General features: G+C 42.6%; 1 pseudogene; it reads left to right on the top strand.

The window, feature by feature from the left end:
* The first annotated feature begins 11,036 nt into the window (after positions 1-11,036).
* LOC111914981 (pentatricopeptide repeat-containing protein At5g50390, chloroplastic-like) lies at positions 11,037-13,056 on the top strand (annotated as a pseudogene).
* The last annotated feature ends 577 nt before the right edge of the window (positions 13,057-13,633 follow it).

Here is a 13,633-nt window from a genome sequence, read left to right as displayed (position 1 = left end):
GTTCAGCTAACTCCTTCTGAGATTTTTGAATATTGAAGCTTGATTTTGGCTTCACCTTTTGAGGTTCGGCATTCTTGGAAGGAACATTCGATGTTTTCTTTGGTTCTTCGGGTATCTCTTTTGTTCCACTTGTGCTTGCTTTGTCAAAACTAGAGGGTTTGTTGATGGGTTCTACAACGTATCTACCTTTTAGCCTCCATGAGGTTTGTTCCGATAAGCCGATGGTTTCATCTGCGTCATCAATAGGGGCTGACCAGAAATAATTGTCGCACCCTTCAGCATTGTCTTTGTCGACCAAGATTTTCAATTCTGCTATTTGTTTTGCAGTGACCCCTGTAACAGCATATACCTGATTTGGCACAGTTTGAACCTTTTGATAAACCATTGCTTTCTCTTTGAGTTTCTGTGGCTTGTCCTTTGACAGGTGAGCGTATTCAACCGAGTTTTCAGATATAAGGGGTTTCCCATTCTTAGTTTATCTTTTCATAAACTCAGAACAATCAACCACATCTCACTTTCCTCATCAAATTCAGACGTATTTTCTATATTCATTTTATGTTCTGAAATTAATTTGGCGTTAGACGTGTCAAATGATCGAATAGTCTCAGACTTAATTTTTAACCTATCATTTTCATCTAAAAGATTTTTGAGCATACACTTATGTTCCTTAGAGTCAATGAAGGTTTCTATCTTGTCCAGTCCGATTTTATAAGCGATGGATGTCTCTTCTAAGGACATTATGGATTCACATTCAACGATGACCTCATCCTCCTTAAATTCAAGGAAGGGTAAGATCATCTTATGAATCTTTTTCCCTATATCACAACTTAAGTGCAACTGAGCAATATTTGTATATAAGCGTTTAGCAACTAAATAGAAAACATTCATTTGTTTCAAAAACTTTTAATTGTCTCGTTGCAAATAAATAATATCCTCCCTAGCCCTATTTAACTCCGTCTCCTTCATCTCAATCCACATCCTTCTCTCCTCACTCTTTGAAGACACCCTGCTGAGTTGGTCAGTTAGGTTAGAGTTCGCTAAGTGAGTTTGCATGAGACTACCACTTAAGTTAGAAAATTTAAATTTTAATTCATTTAATTCTTCTTCATAATTTGTTACTAGAACTTTAAGTGATTCAAGGATGGATTGTACCTTTTTGATCAGCCGATCACAGTCGTTGATCTTCTCACTCATAGGCTTGGCTGCAAAGCACTTGTCCTTGGTCAGGTTCGGCTCCTTATGCTCACTTTCAGTTGGTCTTCCAGCTGTAACCATCAAACATTTTCCAGCCGAACCTGTATCCTTCGCGACATAAGCTCTTCCATGTGCGGGCTTTCTCACTTCTTCATCTTCAGAATCGGTTGCCAGACTTCAACTCCACCAAACTCATCTTCATCCGCATTTTCCTATACAATCAAGGCATTCATTGAACTGATAGTTGACTTCTTTTTCTTGATCTCTTCCATCTTTTGCATGTAATACACCTCATCATCTTCGCCATCTCTCTTCTTTGCCATCTTCCTTAGCATGCAACCTTTGGCAAAGTGGTTCTTGCCATGACAGTAATTGCAGTCGAATCCAGAGTCTCCTGCAAGCTTGCTCTCCTTCTTGTCGTCATTCTTCGAGAAGTATTCTTCGCTTCATCTTTCACCTTCTCAGAACTGTAACTTCCCTACCAGTTTCGGTTCTTATTGACAGGGAACTTCTTTCCTGCAAACCTTTTTGGATTGGTGACCATCATTGTATAATCTTCGCTTGTAAGGTCACATTCAGACATATCTGACTCCTCCTCTTCTTTTGCAAAACTTTTTCCTTTTAAGACAAGAGCTAACGATCCTACACCCGAAACTACCTTCGCCTCCTTGGTTACCACACTCTCATGGGATTTAAGTATGCCCACAAGTTTCACTAGTGAATAAGATTTGAATTGTTCATGAGCTTTCACTGTTGAAACCACTCCCATCCATTATGGTCTCAAACCATTCATGAAGGTTACCTTTTGCTCGATCAATTTTCTTTCTATACCATGCTTGATCATCTTGCTAAGGAGATGATTGAAGCGATCGAAGGTTTGTATCAGTTTCTCTTCAGGTTTCTGCTCGAAAACTCCAAATTCTGAGAGCAGCAAGGTTTGAATAGAGTGTTCTAGATCTTCATCGGTTGAGTAGAGTTCTTTCAACCTTTCCCAGATTTCTTTAGCCGTCGTGCATGAACCAACTAACCAAAAAGTGTCAGATTGCAGAGAAAATCTGATCATTCTCATGGCTTTCACATTACATAACAAGTTGTCCTTTTCATCCTGTGGCATCTTATCTACGTCCGCCACAAGTTTATTATATTCTTTTTGAGTCTTCACAGTCGTGTTCGTACCAGAGTGAACAAACAGCCCTTGTGTGATTGCTTCCCAGATGAGATAACCATTATCATTAGATCCAACCACGTAATCTTCAAAGTGATGCGCCTATACTTCATAGTCTTGAGTGTAAAGAATGGGAGCCCTTGTAGTGGATCCAATGCTGTTAGAGATGTTGCTGGGATTAGTTTGAGAATCTTCGTAAGACATGGTGAGCCATTCCTTAGAACCGCTAGAATCTGACCTGTAAACTTGATATTAGGGTTTTATCAAAAACAAGAGTTACCATTGACAGGAAGAAGACGGCTTCTTTATATTCGATAAAATCAGAAAACCTAAAGAATTCTTAATACAGAAGGAATGTGTATTGATCACACAATCTCCTGCTCTGATACCAATTGTTAGAACAAAGTTCTTATAGGATCGATAGATTCTAAGCAGAAAAACAATTATAGACGTAATGATGAACACATGAATGGTTTAACTAGTGTCGAATGATTAAACTTTAACACCTCAGAAGAGCTCTATAACACCGTAAATTTCAAAACAATTTTTCGCGTTTTATAAAAACATAATTCATTCATTATTCATAAAAACATCATTTTTTAAAACTCAATTCATAACATATATCAATCCCAAGATCTCATAACATAAAAATCCCGTGTATGTACTGATCAAGCCGGCGCCTTTCCGCGATCCTTACTAGTACCTTAAACACATAACATAAAGCACTGTAACCACAAAGCTTAGTGAGTTCCTCAAAATACCACATATAACACATATTAGCCACTGGAGGCTATAACTCTGTGGGTCCGTGCACCCAAACTCTGTGAACCCTCAGGTTCTAACTCTGTAAACATGCACAGCATAAATCACATAGAATAATGCAGTGCAACACATAACACATATATAGCATACAAACACTATATCACATAACTCTAGTTACCTACTCAAGGTAAAGTATAGTGAGAAGACTCACCTCGGATATCTCAGTAAATCTCTGACTTGGTAAACTCTAGTCTAGCCCCTGCCTAATCACATGAAATAAATACTCTAATTAATACAACCTTTAGGGCTAGGCTAATCTCTTTCTCTCTATTCATCCTCTAGGAAGGGTAAAAGACTATCCTACCCTTCCGATGACTCTAAGGTCCAAACATTGACCAACCCTAAAAGTCAACGAAGTCAACGATCAACCTTGACCAAACTCACCGAGTGCACAACTGTGACTCGGCGAGTCCACACCTGTTCTTCACTCTCCTACTCCTCATTTAACTCACTGAGTCAACCTAAACTCTGAAAATCATCACTGATCACAATCTGTGAAATGTCCCGACCCAACTCGCCGAGTCCGGCTCCTGACTCGGCGAGTACCATCATGCATTTTGTCCTATAGATTCCCTCTGACTCACCGAGTCACTTCCCCAACTTAGTGAGTCACCAATAGTGTGATTATCGGGAAAGCCCTCGTCCTACTCGTCTAGTCGGCTATTGGACTCGGCGAGTTCAAGCCATGCTCAAGCTGAATTGACCTCTTGAGGTCAGATCCGCTTCTCTAAACCATAGATCCAGCTTCCCAAAGCATTATAATCACGTAAAGCTAGCATCTTGGTGCTCATGCAAAGGCTCAAAGGCCTTATTTGAAGATATGGCCTCTAAAATGACATCCTAAGCTCATAACCTCCATTAACACCCATAAAGCTCAAGGGAAAAGGGTCTCTTGACCTCTTTGGGTCCAGATCTACAGCACCAACACGAGAAGGGACCAATTACTCCATATAACCATCCTCTAAAGGGGCTAAAAATTCCTAACTCTAAGAATTACACCATAAACTAAAGAATGATCAAATGAATACCTCAAAATGAAGTCTTTGAGCCCTGGAATCACTGGATTAGCACCCTCTTCAGCCTCCTCTTGTCTTGGTCCTCTTCTATTTGCATACACACTAACAAATGATCAAGAAATGACTCTTTTCCTCTCACAAACGCTCTAGCTCACTTAGGGTTTCTCTCTAGGGTCTGGTAGCCGCAAATGACGACCATAAGGCCCTTTAAATAGGCCCCAAACCTGAGGAATTAGGGTTTCATTAAATAGCATGGACTTGCCAAGTCCTTGGGGCGGCTCGCCGAGTCCAGCCATCCACCCGGATAATGATTCGCGTCTCTACTCGGCGAGTCTACGCATCAACTCGCCGAGTTATTCCATAAAACTTGAAATTCATTGAATAAATAAAATACCTGAAATTCCGGATGTTACAATTCTCCCCCACTTGAATCAGACTTCGCCCTCGAAGTCTCATCCCTGAAATAGCTCCGGATGCTGCTCACGCATCTCCCGCTCTGGCTCCCAAGTCAACTTGGATCCTCTCTGATGTTGCCACTGAACCTGCACCAGAGGCACCTCCTTGTTCCTCAGAACCTTGATCTTCCGATCCATAATCGCAACTGGTCTCTCCATGTAGTTCAGGCTCGCATCCATCTGAATGTCCTCTAACGGCACTACCGCCGACTCGTCGTCTATACACTTCCTCAACTGAGACACGTGGAAGGTATTATGAATCCGCTCCAACTCCGCAGGTAGCTCCAAGCGATACGCTACCCTGCCCACCCTCGCGATCACTCTGAACGGCCTAATATACCGGGGCCTAGCTTGCCCCTCTTCCTGAATCGAATCACTCCTTTCCAAGGAGATACTTTCAGGAGAACATAATCACCGACCTGGAACTCAAGCTCGGATCGTCGCCTATCCGCATAACTCTTCTGGCGACTCTGAGTGGTCAACAATCTCTGCCTGAACTGTTGTATCTGCTCTGTCGTCTGAAGCACAATCTCCATGCTACCCATCACTCGTTGCCCTACCTCTCCCCAACAAATGGGAGTCTGACACCTCCTCCCATACAATAGCTCAAAGGGCGGCATACAAATGCTCGAATGATGGCTGTTGTTGTAGGAGAACTCCACTAAGGGAAAATACATGTCCCAACTTTCACCAAAGTCCCACACACATGCTCGGAGAATGTCCTCGAGCGTCTGAATCATCCGCTCGCTCTGACCGTCAGTCTGTGGGTGGTATGCGGTACTAAAATGCAGCCTCGTACCCATCTCCTCATGGAATTTCTTCCAAAATCTGGAAGTGAAACGCACATCTCGATCTGACACAATCGAGATCGGCACCCCATGTCGCGATACCACCTCTCTCACATATATCTCTGCTAACTTCTCCGCAAAAGAACTCTCACTAATGGCGAGAAAGTCAGCGCTCTTTGTCAAGCGGTCTACTATCACCCAAATTGCATCGACACTCCTCGCCGTTCTCGGCAATTTGGTGATAAAATCCATGGATATCTGCTCCCATTTCCACTCTGGGACTTCCAGTGGCTGCAACTTACCTTGCGGTCTCTAATGTTCGGCCTTAACCCTACAATAGGTTAGGCACCTCTCAACAAACCATGCTACATCTCTCTTCATACAGGGCCACCAATACTCCCTTTTTATATCCAGAAACATCTTAGTGGCCCCGGGATGGATCGAGAACCTCGATCTATGCGTCTCCTCCATCAAGATGGTAAGCGTTCCTCCAACAAACGGTACCCAAATCCGACCTTCGAAGGTCATAAGCCCTCTGCTATTGGTCACGAACTTCGACACCTTTCCGCTAACTCGCTCTCTCTTACGGTTCTCCGGTCTCACTGCCTCAGCCTGAGCCCCTCTGATGGTGTCCAACACCGGAGTCATCACCGTCAATCTCATACAAATATCCCGAATCGGGGAGCTCTCTGCACTAGGACTCAGGGCGTCGGCTACCACATTAGTCTTGCCCGGGTGGTACAGGATCTCGCAATCATAATCCTTTACCACATCCAACCATCTCCTCTGACGCATGTTTAGGTTTGGTTGATCCATCAAATACTTCAAACTCTTATGGTCCGTGTATATCATACACCGAACCCCATACAGATAATGGCGCCAAATCTTGAGAGTGAACACCACAGCCCCCAACTCTAGATCGTGGGTAGGATACCCTTGCCTCATGGGGCTTCAACTGCCTCGATGCGTACGCGATCACATGCTCCCTCTGCATCAACACCGCGCCCAACCCAGATATCGATGCGTCACAATACACCAAGAAGTCCTCCATCCCCTCTATAAGAACCAACACCGGGGCTTCGCACAATCTCTGGCGAAAAGTCTCAAATGAGGCCTGCTGCTCTGGGCCCCAGTTGAACACCACACCCTTCCGGGTCAACCTGGTGAGAGGAATAGCAACCTTGGAGAAATCCCTGATGAACCTCCGATAATAGCCGGCCAACCCTAGAAAACTCCTGATCTCAGAAGGAGATTTCGGCACCTCCCAACTCATCACCGCCTCGATCTTGGCCGGATCGACCAAAATCCCCTTTTGGTTAACGAGGTGACCAAGAAACTGCACCTCCCGTAACCAAAAATCACACTTGGAGAATTTGGCGTAAAGCCTCTCCGATCTTAGCATGCTGAGGATTTCTTGCAAATGCTCCTCATGCTGCTCCCTAGATTTCGAATACACCAAAATGTCGTCAATGAACACAATCACTGATCGATCCAACATCGGTCTGCATACCATGTTCATGAGATCTATGAACGCTATAGGCGCATTGGAGAGCCCGAATGGCATCACCACGAATTCGTAATGCCCATAAGGAGTCCTGAATGTGGTCTTCTGGATATCCTCCTCGTGCACCCTCATCTAATGATATCCAGATCTTAGATCAATCTTGGAAAACCAAGATGCTCCCTACAGCTGATCGAACAAATCGTCGATCCTCGGCAAAGCATAATTGTTCTTGACCGTTAACTTATTCAGCTCTCGATAATCTATGCACATTCGGTGCGAACCATCCTTTTTCTTCACAAAAAGGATCGGTGCTCCCCATGGCGAGTTGCTCGATCGTATAAACCCCTTCCCCAGCAGCTCCTGAAGTTGCAAGGATAACTCCTGCATCTCTGGAGGTGCAAGGCGATAGGGCGCCTTGGCAATAGGTGCTGCCCCTAGAATCAAATCAATGTGAAACTCAACCTACCTCTCGGGAGGCACAGCCGATAACTCCTCGGGAAAGACATCCGGGAATTCATGCACTATCGGGACCTCTTCAACCGTACTCGGTCTCTCTGCACCAACTCTCGTATCCATCACATAGGCTACAAAACCACTACAGCCCTGCTGTAGACTCTGCCTCGCTCTAGCAGCCGAACAAAACGTTGAATCGAGACGGCTACCCTCGCCGTACACCGTAAGAACTCCCCCACTTGGGTCTCGTATAGTCACCAGCTGATGCTCACAGTCGATAACTGCTCCAAATCTACTCAACCAATCCATGCCTACGATGACACAGGCGTCCCTCATCGCAATCGGGACCAAATCAATAGGAAAATCTACATCGAAAATCTCGAGTACACATCCTCGAATCACCTCCGTGGCATACACTGCTCTTTCATCGACGATGGAGACTCTCAAAGGTCAATTCAACGCCTCTCGACTAATACTGATGTGCTGACTAAAAGCCAATGATATAAAATATCGACTCGCACCCGAGTCAAATAACACCAAAGCAGGTACAGAACTCACAAGAAAAGTACCTACACGTAACATAATATAAGCACAAAATCTCAAACATTAAAATAAATACATGAAAGAATACATACCAGCCATGACATCGGGCGCTACACGGACCTCTTCCGCAGTCAACTAGAAGGCTCTCCCCCGAGCCTTCAGCATCTCGGTCTTCACCGGCCGACTATCAGAAGCCCTAACAGCAGCAGGGGCAGACCCCTGAGAAGCTCCCTGTGCTGACCCTTGCAGAAGCGGACACTCGGCCTTCCGGTGTCCGGTCTAGTTGCAGTGGAAACACACTGCAAACCCCTTGGGGCAGTCCTTGGCTATATGCCCCTCCTTGCCACACTTGTAGCAAGATCCAACTCTACAAACTCCATCATGACCCTTGCCGCACTTTCCACAAGTACGGCCCTTCTGGCTCCCTGCTCTGGGATCAGCGGGCTTGGCCCGCTTGGCTGCCAACTGGGACTGTGCCGGTCGTCGATCCCTCTCCTGAGACTTTGCCTCCTCCCTAGCCTGAGTCTCTAGCTCGATCTTCCTCTTTCGGGCATTTGCTTGAAGCTCGGAAAATGTTCGGTACGAGGAGTTCGCCACGAACTCCCGAATATCTCTCCTCAAAATACTCAAATAACGGCTCATACGTGCCTGCTCAGTAGACACGTGCTCAGGGCAGAACATCGCCCTCTCATGAAACATCCTGGTAATAACCGTAACAGACTACATACCCTGCTTGAGGGTCAAAAACTCCTGTGCCAATCGATCCCGTTCCACCGAGGGAACGTACTCATCACGAAACATGCTGGTGAACCTCTCCCAGGTCACCGCAGCAAGCTCTGTTGGGGAATAGTGTGTTGTCGCGAACTTCCACCAGTCCTTCGCCCCCAGGCGAAGCTGGTTCAGTGCAAACCGAACCCTCAAGTGCTCTGGGCACGAGCATGTATAGAAACACCCCTCAATGTCAGATACCCATCTCATCGCTGCAATCGGATCCTGCGTCCCATCAAACTCTGGTGGCTTTGTGTTGCTGAACTCCCAGAACAACAACGAGTCACCCCCTGCGGCCTAGCAACAGCAATGGCTGCGGTGGCCGCTGCAACAGTAGCCTCAGAAAGAGCGGCATAACGCTCGTCAAAAGTCTCAATCAACATGGTCTTAATGGACCCGAACATCTCTGGTATCTCTGCCCTGATGGCCGCAGCCACCTCCTCATGGATGATCCGGCGGATCTCGTCATCACTAGTCCCGCTGCTCTCTGGCGTATGACGTGTCCTCACCATAATCTACCTCTGAAATACAACATACGATATATTAGAAACTCACTCGAGCATACTCGCACTCGATAAATCATCCCTCCTTGATCCCTGGCAACCCGAAGATTCTTACTTGAACTGTACACCGCCCCGGTGTTTTCAGTAGTACGGGCCCAATACTACCGTCCACACCATACCAGTATACACCCCAAGTCCTCCTCTTAGGATCCCAAGTCCCAAGTACTCTATTATGCATAACCCACTCTCTAACAGATCTCTCATAAGCTCCTCACTACTACCTACTCACTCTCAAGCATCTCATAGCAGCTCACCTCCCCCTAGGCTAAGGCATCACAAATCAGGCCACTCTAGTCCTAATAGGAAAACCTAGCCCACTCTAGCACGAGAATAAATCATATCAATCTCATAAACATATAACATAAGGATATTTTGGGAAATCACCGTTCGGGCTCTGACTGATCGTACACACGACTCTGCTCTGCGTTTTCCAAAAATCTTTTACTATTTTTAGAAAATTTGGTTCTCTTTTGAAAATATTTCTCAAATCCTCATTTTGAGTTCAAATATGCCCGAAGGTGTACTCAAATCCCTCAAACCAAGGCTCTGATACCAACTTGTAACACTGTAAATTTCAAAACAATTTTTCGCGTTTTATAAAAACATAATTCATTCATTATTCATAGAAACATCATTGTTTAAAACTCAATTCATAACATATATCAATCCCAAGATCTCATAACATAAAATTCTCGTGTGTGTATTGATCAAACCGGCGCCTTTCTGCGATCCTCACTAGTACCTGAAACACATAACATAAAGCACTGTAACCACAAAGCTTAGTGAGTTCCCCAAAATACCACATATAACACATATTAGCCACTCGAGGCTATAACTCTGTGGGTATGTGCACCCAAACTTTGTGAACCCTCAAGTTCTAACTCTGTAAACATGCATAGCATAAATCACATAGAATAATGCAGTGCAACACATAACACATATATAGCTTACAAACACTGTATCACATAACTCTAGTTACCTACTCAAGGTAAAGTATAGTGAGAAGACTCACCTCGGATATCTCAGTAAATCTCTGACTCGGTAAACTTTGGTCTAGCCCCTGCCTAATCACATGAAATAAATACTCTAATTAATACAACCTTCAGGCTAGGCTAATCTCTTTCTCTCTATTCATCCTCTAGGAAGGGTAAAAGACTATCCTACCCTTCCGATGACTCTAAGGTCCAAACATTGACTAAACCTAAAAGTCAACGAAGTCAACGGTCAACCTTGACCAAACTCACCGAGTGCACAACTATGACTCGGCGAGTCCACACATGTTCTTCACTCTCCTAGTCCTCATTCGACTCACTGAGTCAACCTCAACTCTGAAAATCATCACTGATCACAATCTGTGAAATGTCCCGACCCAACTCGCCGAGTCCGGCTCCTGACTCGGCGAGTACCATCGTGCATTCTGTCCTCTAGATTCCCTCTGACTCACCGAGTCGCTTCCCCAACTCAGTGAGTCACCAACAGTGTGATTATCGGGAAAACCCTCGTCCTACTCGTCGAGTCGGCTATTGGACACTACAAGAAAAAGACCCTTTTACGACACGCAAACAACGACACTTGGAGATTTATGTTACGCAAAAGAGAGTGACGTTAAAAAAGTGTCATCTCTTCAAAAAATTTAAGGATTTAGGTCACGCATTATTGTGTGCCCTTAAATTAGTGTCTCATGTAAAAAAATAGAAAACCCAGAGGGCACTTTAGCTAAAAGGTGCGTTGTCTATGAATGTCGTTTTATATTTTTTTTAAGAAACGCGCTTCTCCTTAGAGGGAAAATGAAATCCCTAAATTTTTTAAACCCCCGCCATCTTCTCCCTCGTTTCCACCCCTAATCGAAGCTACCAGTTGAACAACCCCTAATTGAAACCACCACCTTCTATTCTCTCCTTCTCCACTAGGTTTTCTCTCATCTCTATCCTCCACCTTTTGGATTGTAAAGGCGTTGCTTTATAATTCTTTTACCAAACGCACATCCATTATCCTCAATTACAAAAGGCGTCCAAATCTAGGGCTTTTTTTCATAATATCTCATTTCACCTAACCTCATACTCACCTCTACACAATCAACCGTCACCACCATTCCTACCATCCGCCGCCGCCCTACCATCTCTTCCATCACCACCACTTTACAACGTGAGAAAAGGTAGCATCATAGCGAAACCTTAGGCGCCAAAACAACTCCGATGTGCAATACAGGTTCAGAAACATTCTGTTGTACGTTTTTAATCCTTATTTTTCTAGATTAAAAAGTTTGAAACTTTGATCAAAACACCCATTGGGTGATTGAAGGTGATACAACAACAGAAAGAAGGAGAATGGAATGGGAGAAAGAGAAATAGAAATCGGGAAATCGACTTTAGGTAGCCACAACTACTTAGTCTTGTTCTTAATTTTTCATAAACCAATTTTTTGTTCAAGTAAGGTTGTCGTTCTTCAAATTACAGTACCTTCTGGTAAGTCTTCTTCTCACTTACTTTTGCCACCATGATGCGTGCATCTGCAGGATTGGAATTGATTTCTCCAGGACAACAATTACACGCTTGTGCTATAAAAATGGGTGTAAGTCAATATATCTTCGTATCATGTGCACTAATCGATATGTACAGCAAGATTCTGGATATAGTGAAGAAGCTTTAGATCTCTACTATGAGATGCAAGATTCTGGTGTTAAAATGGAACACTTCACGTTCTCAATGATAGTAAGAGTGTATACACGATTAGCTTCATTAGAACACGCCAAACAAGCACACACAGGCCTCATCTTCCATGGTTTTGGTCTAGACATAGTTGCCAACACTACACTTATTGACTTCTACAGTAAATGGGGAAGAATCGATGATGCACGCAACGTATTTGATAAAATGCCTCACAAGAACTTTGTATCATGGAACGCGTTAATTATTGGATAAGGTAATAAGGGGAGAGGAATTGAAGCTTTAGAGTTATTCAAACAAATAATTACTGAAAACATGATCCCAAATCATGTTAGTTTTCTTGCTGTTCTATCTGCTTGTAGCTATTCAAGTTTATCGGATCAAGGGTGGGACATATTTGAATCAATGGGAACAGATTTCAAGGTAAAACCTAGAGTTATGCATTGTGCATGTATGATTGAGTTATTAGGTGGTGAAGGGTTATTAGATGAAGCTTTTTCTTTGATCCAAAATGCTCCATTTAATCCAACAGTAAACATATGGGATGCTTTGCTTACAGTTTGTAGGGTCCACAAGAATCTAGAACTTGGAAAGCTTGCAGCTGAAAAAAAATATACGGTATGGAGCTAGAAAAGCTTAGTAATTATGTTGTTCTTCTAAATATTTACAACAGATGTGGAAAACAAAAATAAGCTGCTTCTATTTTTCAAACTTCAAAAAAGAAAGGTTTGAGGATGTTGCATGTGTGTAGTTGGATAGATGTGAAGAAACAGCAGCATATGTTTGTTTCAGGTGATAAAAAATCAAAATCCCATGTTCAAATTGTGAATTTTAAGAAATTAATGTTGGAAATTGGAAAATACGGTTATGTTCCAAAGAAAAACTCAGAAAACTAGTTTTTTATTTATTTATTTATTTATTTATTTATTATCTTCTATAATCTTTATTCTCATCTTTAATTTTTCTGTTTCTGTTTACTTGCGAGTTATAAATTGTAACTTGTAATCACAAAAGTTCAGATTTTGAAATAAATAAATTTGTATCCTGTTAGTGTTTACTGGTATTGGTATATCCTAATATAAATGATTGTTTGTTGGAATTATATGTATGTATGTGTGTGTGTGTATATATATATATATATATATATATATATATATATATATATATATATATATATATATATATATATATATATATATATATATATATATATATATATGGTTTGGTTAAAGTAATGGTGACTTGTTTTATAAATAAGAAGGCAATATGTTCACCGAAGAACAGAATGAACTGGTTGTGTCAGCAGCTGAGATGTTGTATGGCCTGATTCATGTGCGCTACATATTAACCACCCGTGGAATGTCTGCAATGGTACAAATCTATTCTCTTTTTCTTGTTTGATAAATTTAAAATTTTTATAATATATATATATATATATATATATATATATATATATATATATATATATATATATATATATATATATATAGAGATTTGTAGTGTTTAAAACATTGTATATATGGTTGGAAAAGTACAAAAATTACGACTTTGGAAGGTGCCCAAGAGTTTACTATTTTGGACAACCCTGTCTTCCTGTTGGCCAATCCAACATACCTCGATCCAGTAGTGTCAAAATTTATTGTCCCAAATGCGAAGATATCTATTACCCTCGATCCAAATACCAAGGCAGTATCCT

This window comes from Lactuca sativa, chromosome 4 (assembly GCF_002870075.4).
Source record: "Lactuca sativa cultivar Salinas chromosome 4, Lsat_Salinas_v11, whole genome shotgun sequence".
NCBI lineage: Eukaryota > Viridiplantae > Streptophyta > Magnoliopsida > Asterales > Asteraceae > Lactuca > Lactuca sativa.
The sequence above is the reverse complement of the archived record's forward strand: the minus strand, read 5'-3'. Positions and strand labels throughout refer to the sequence as shown.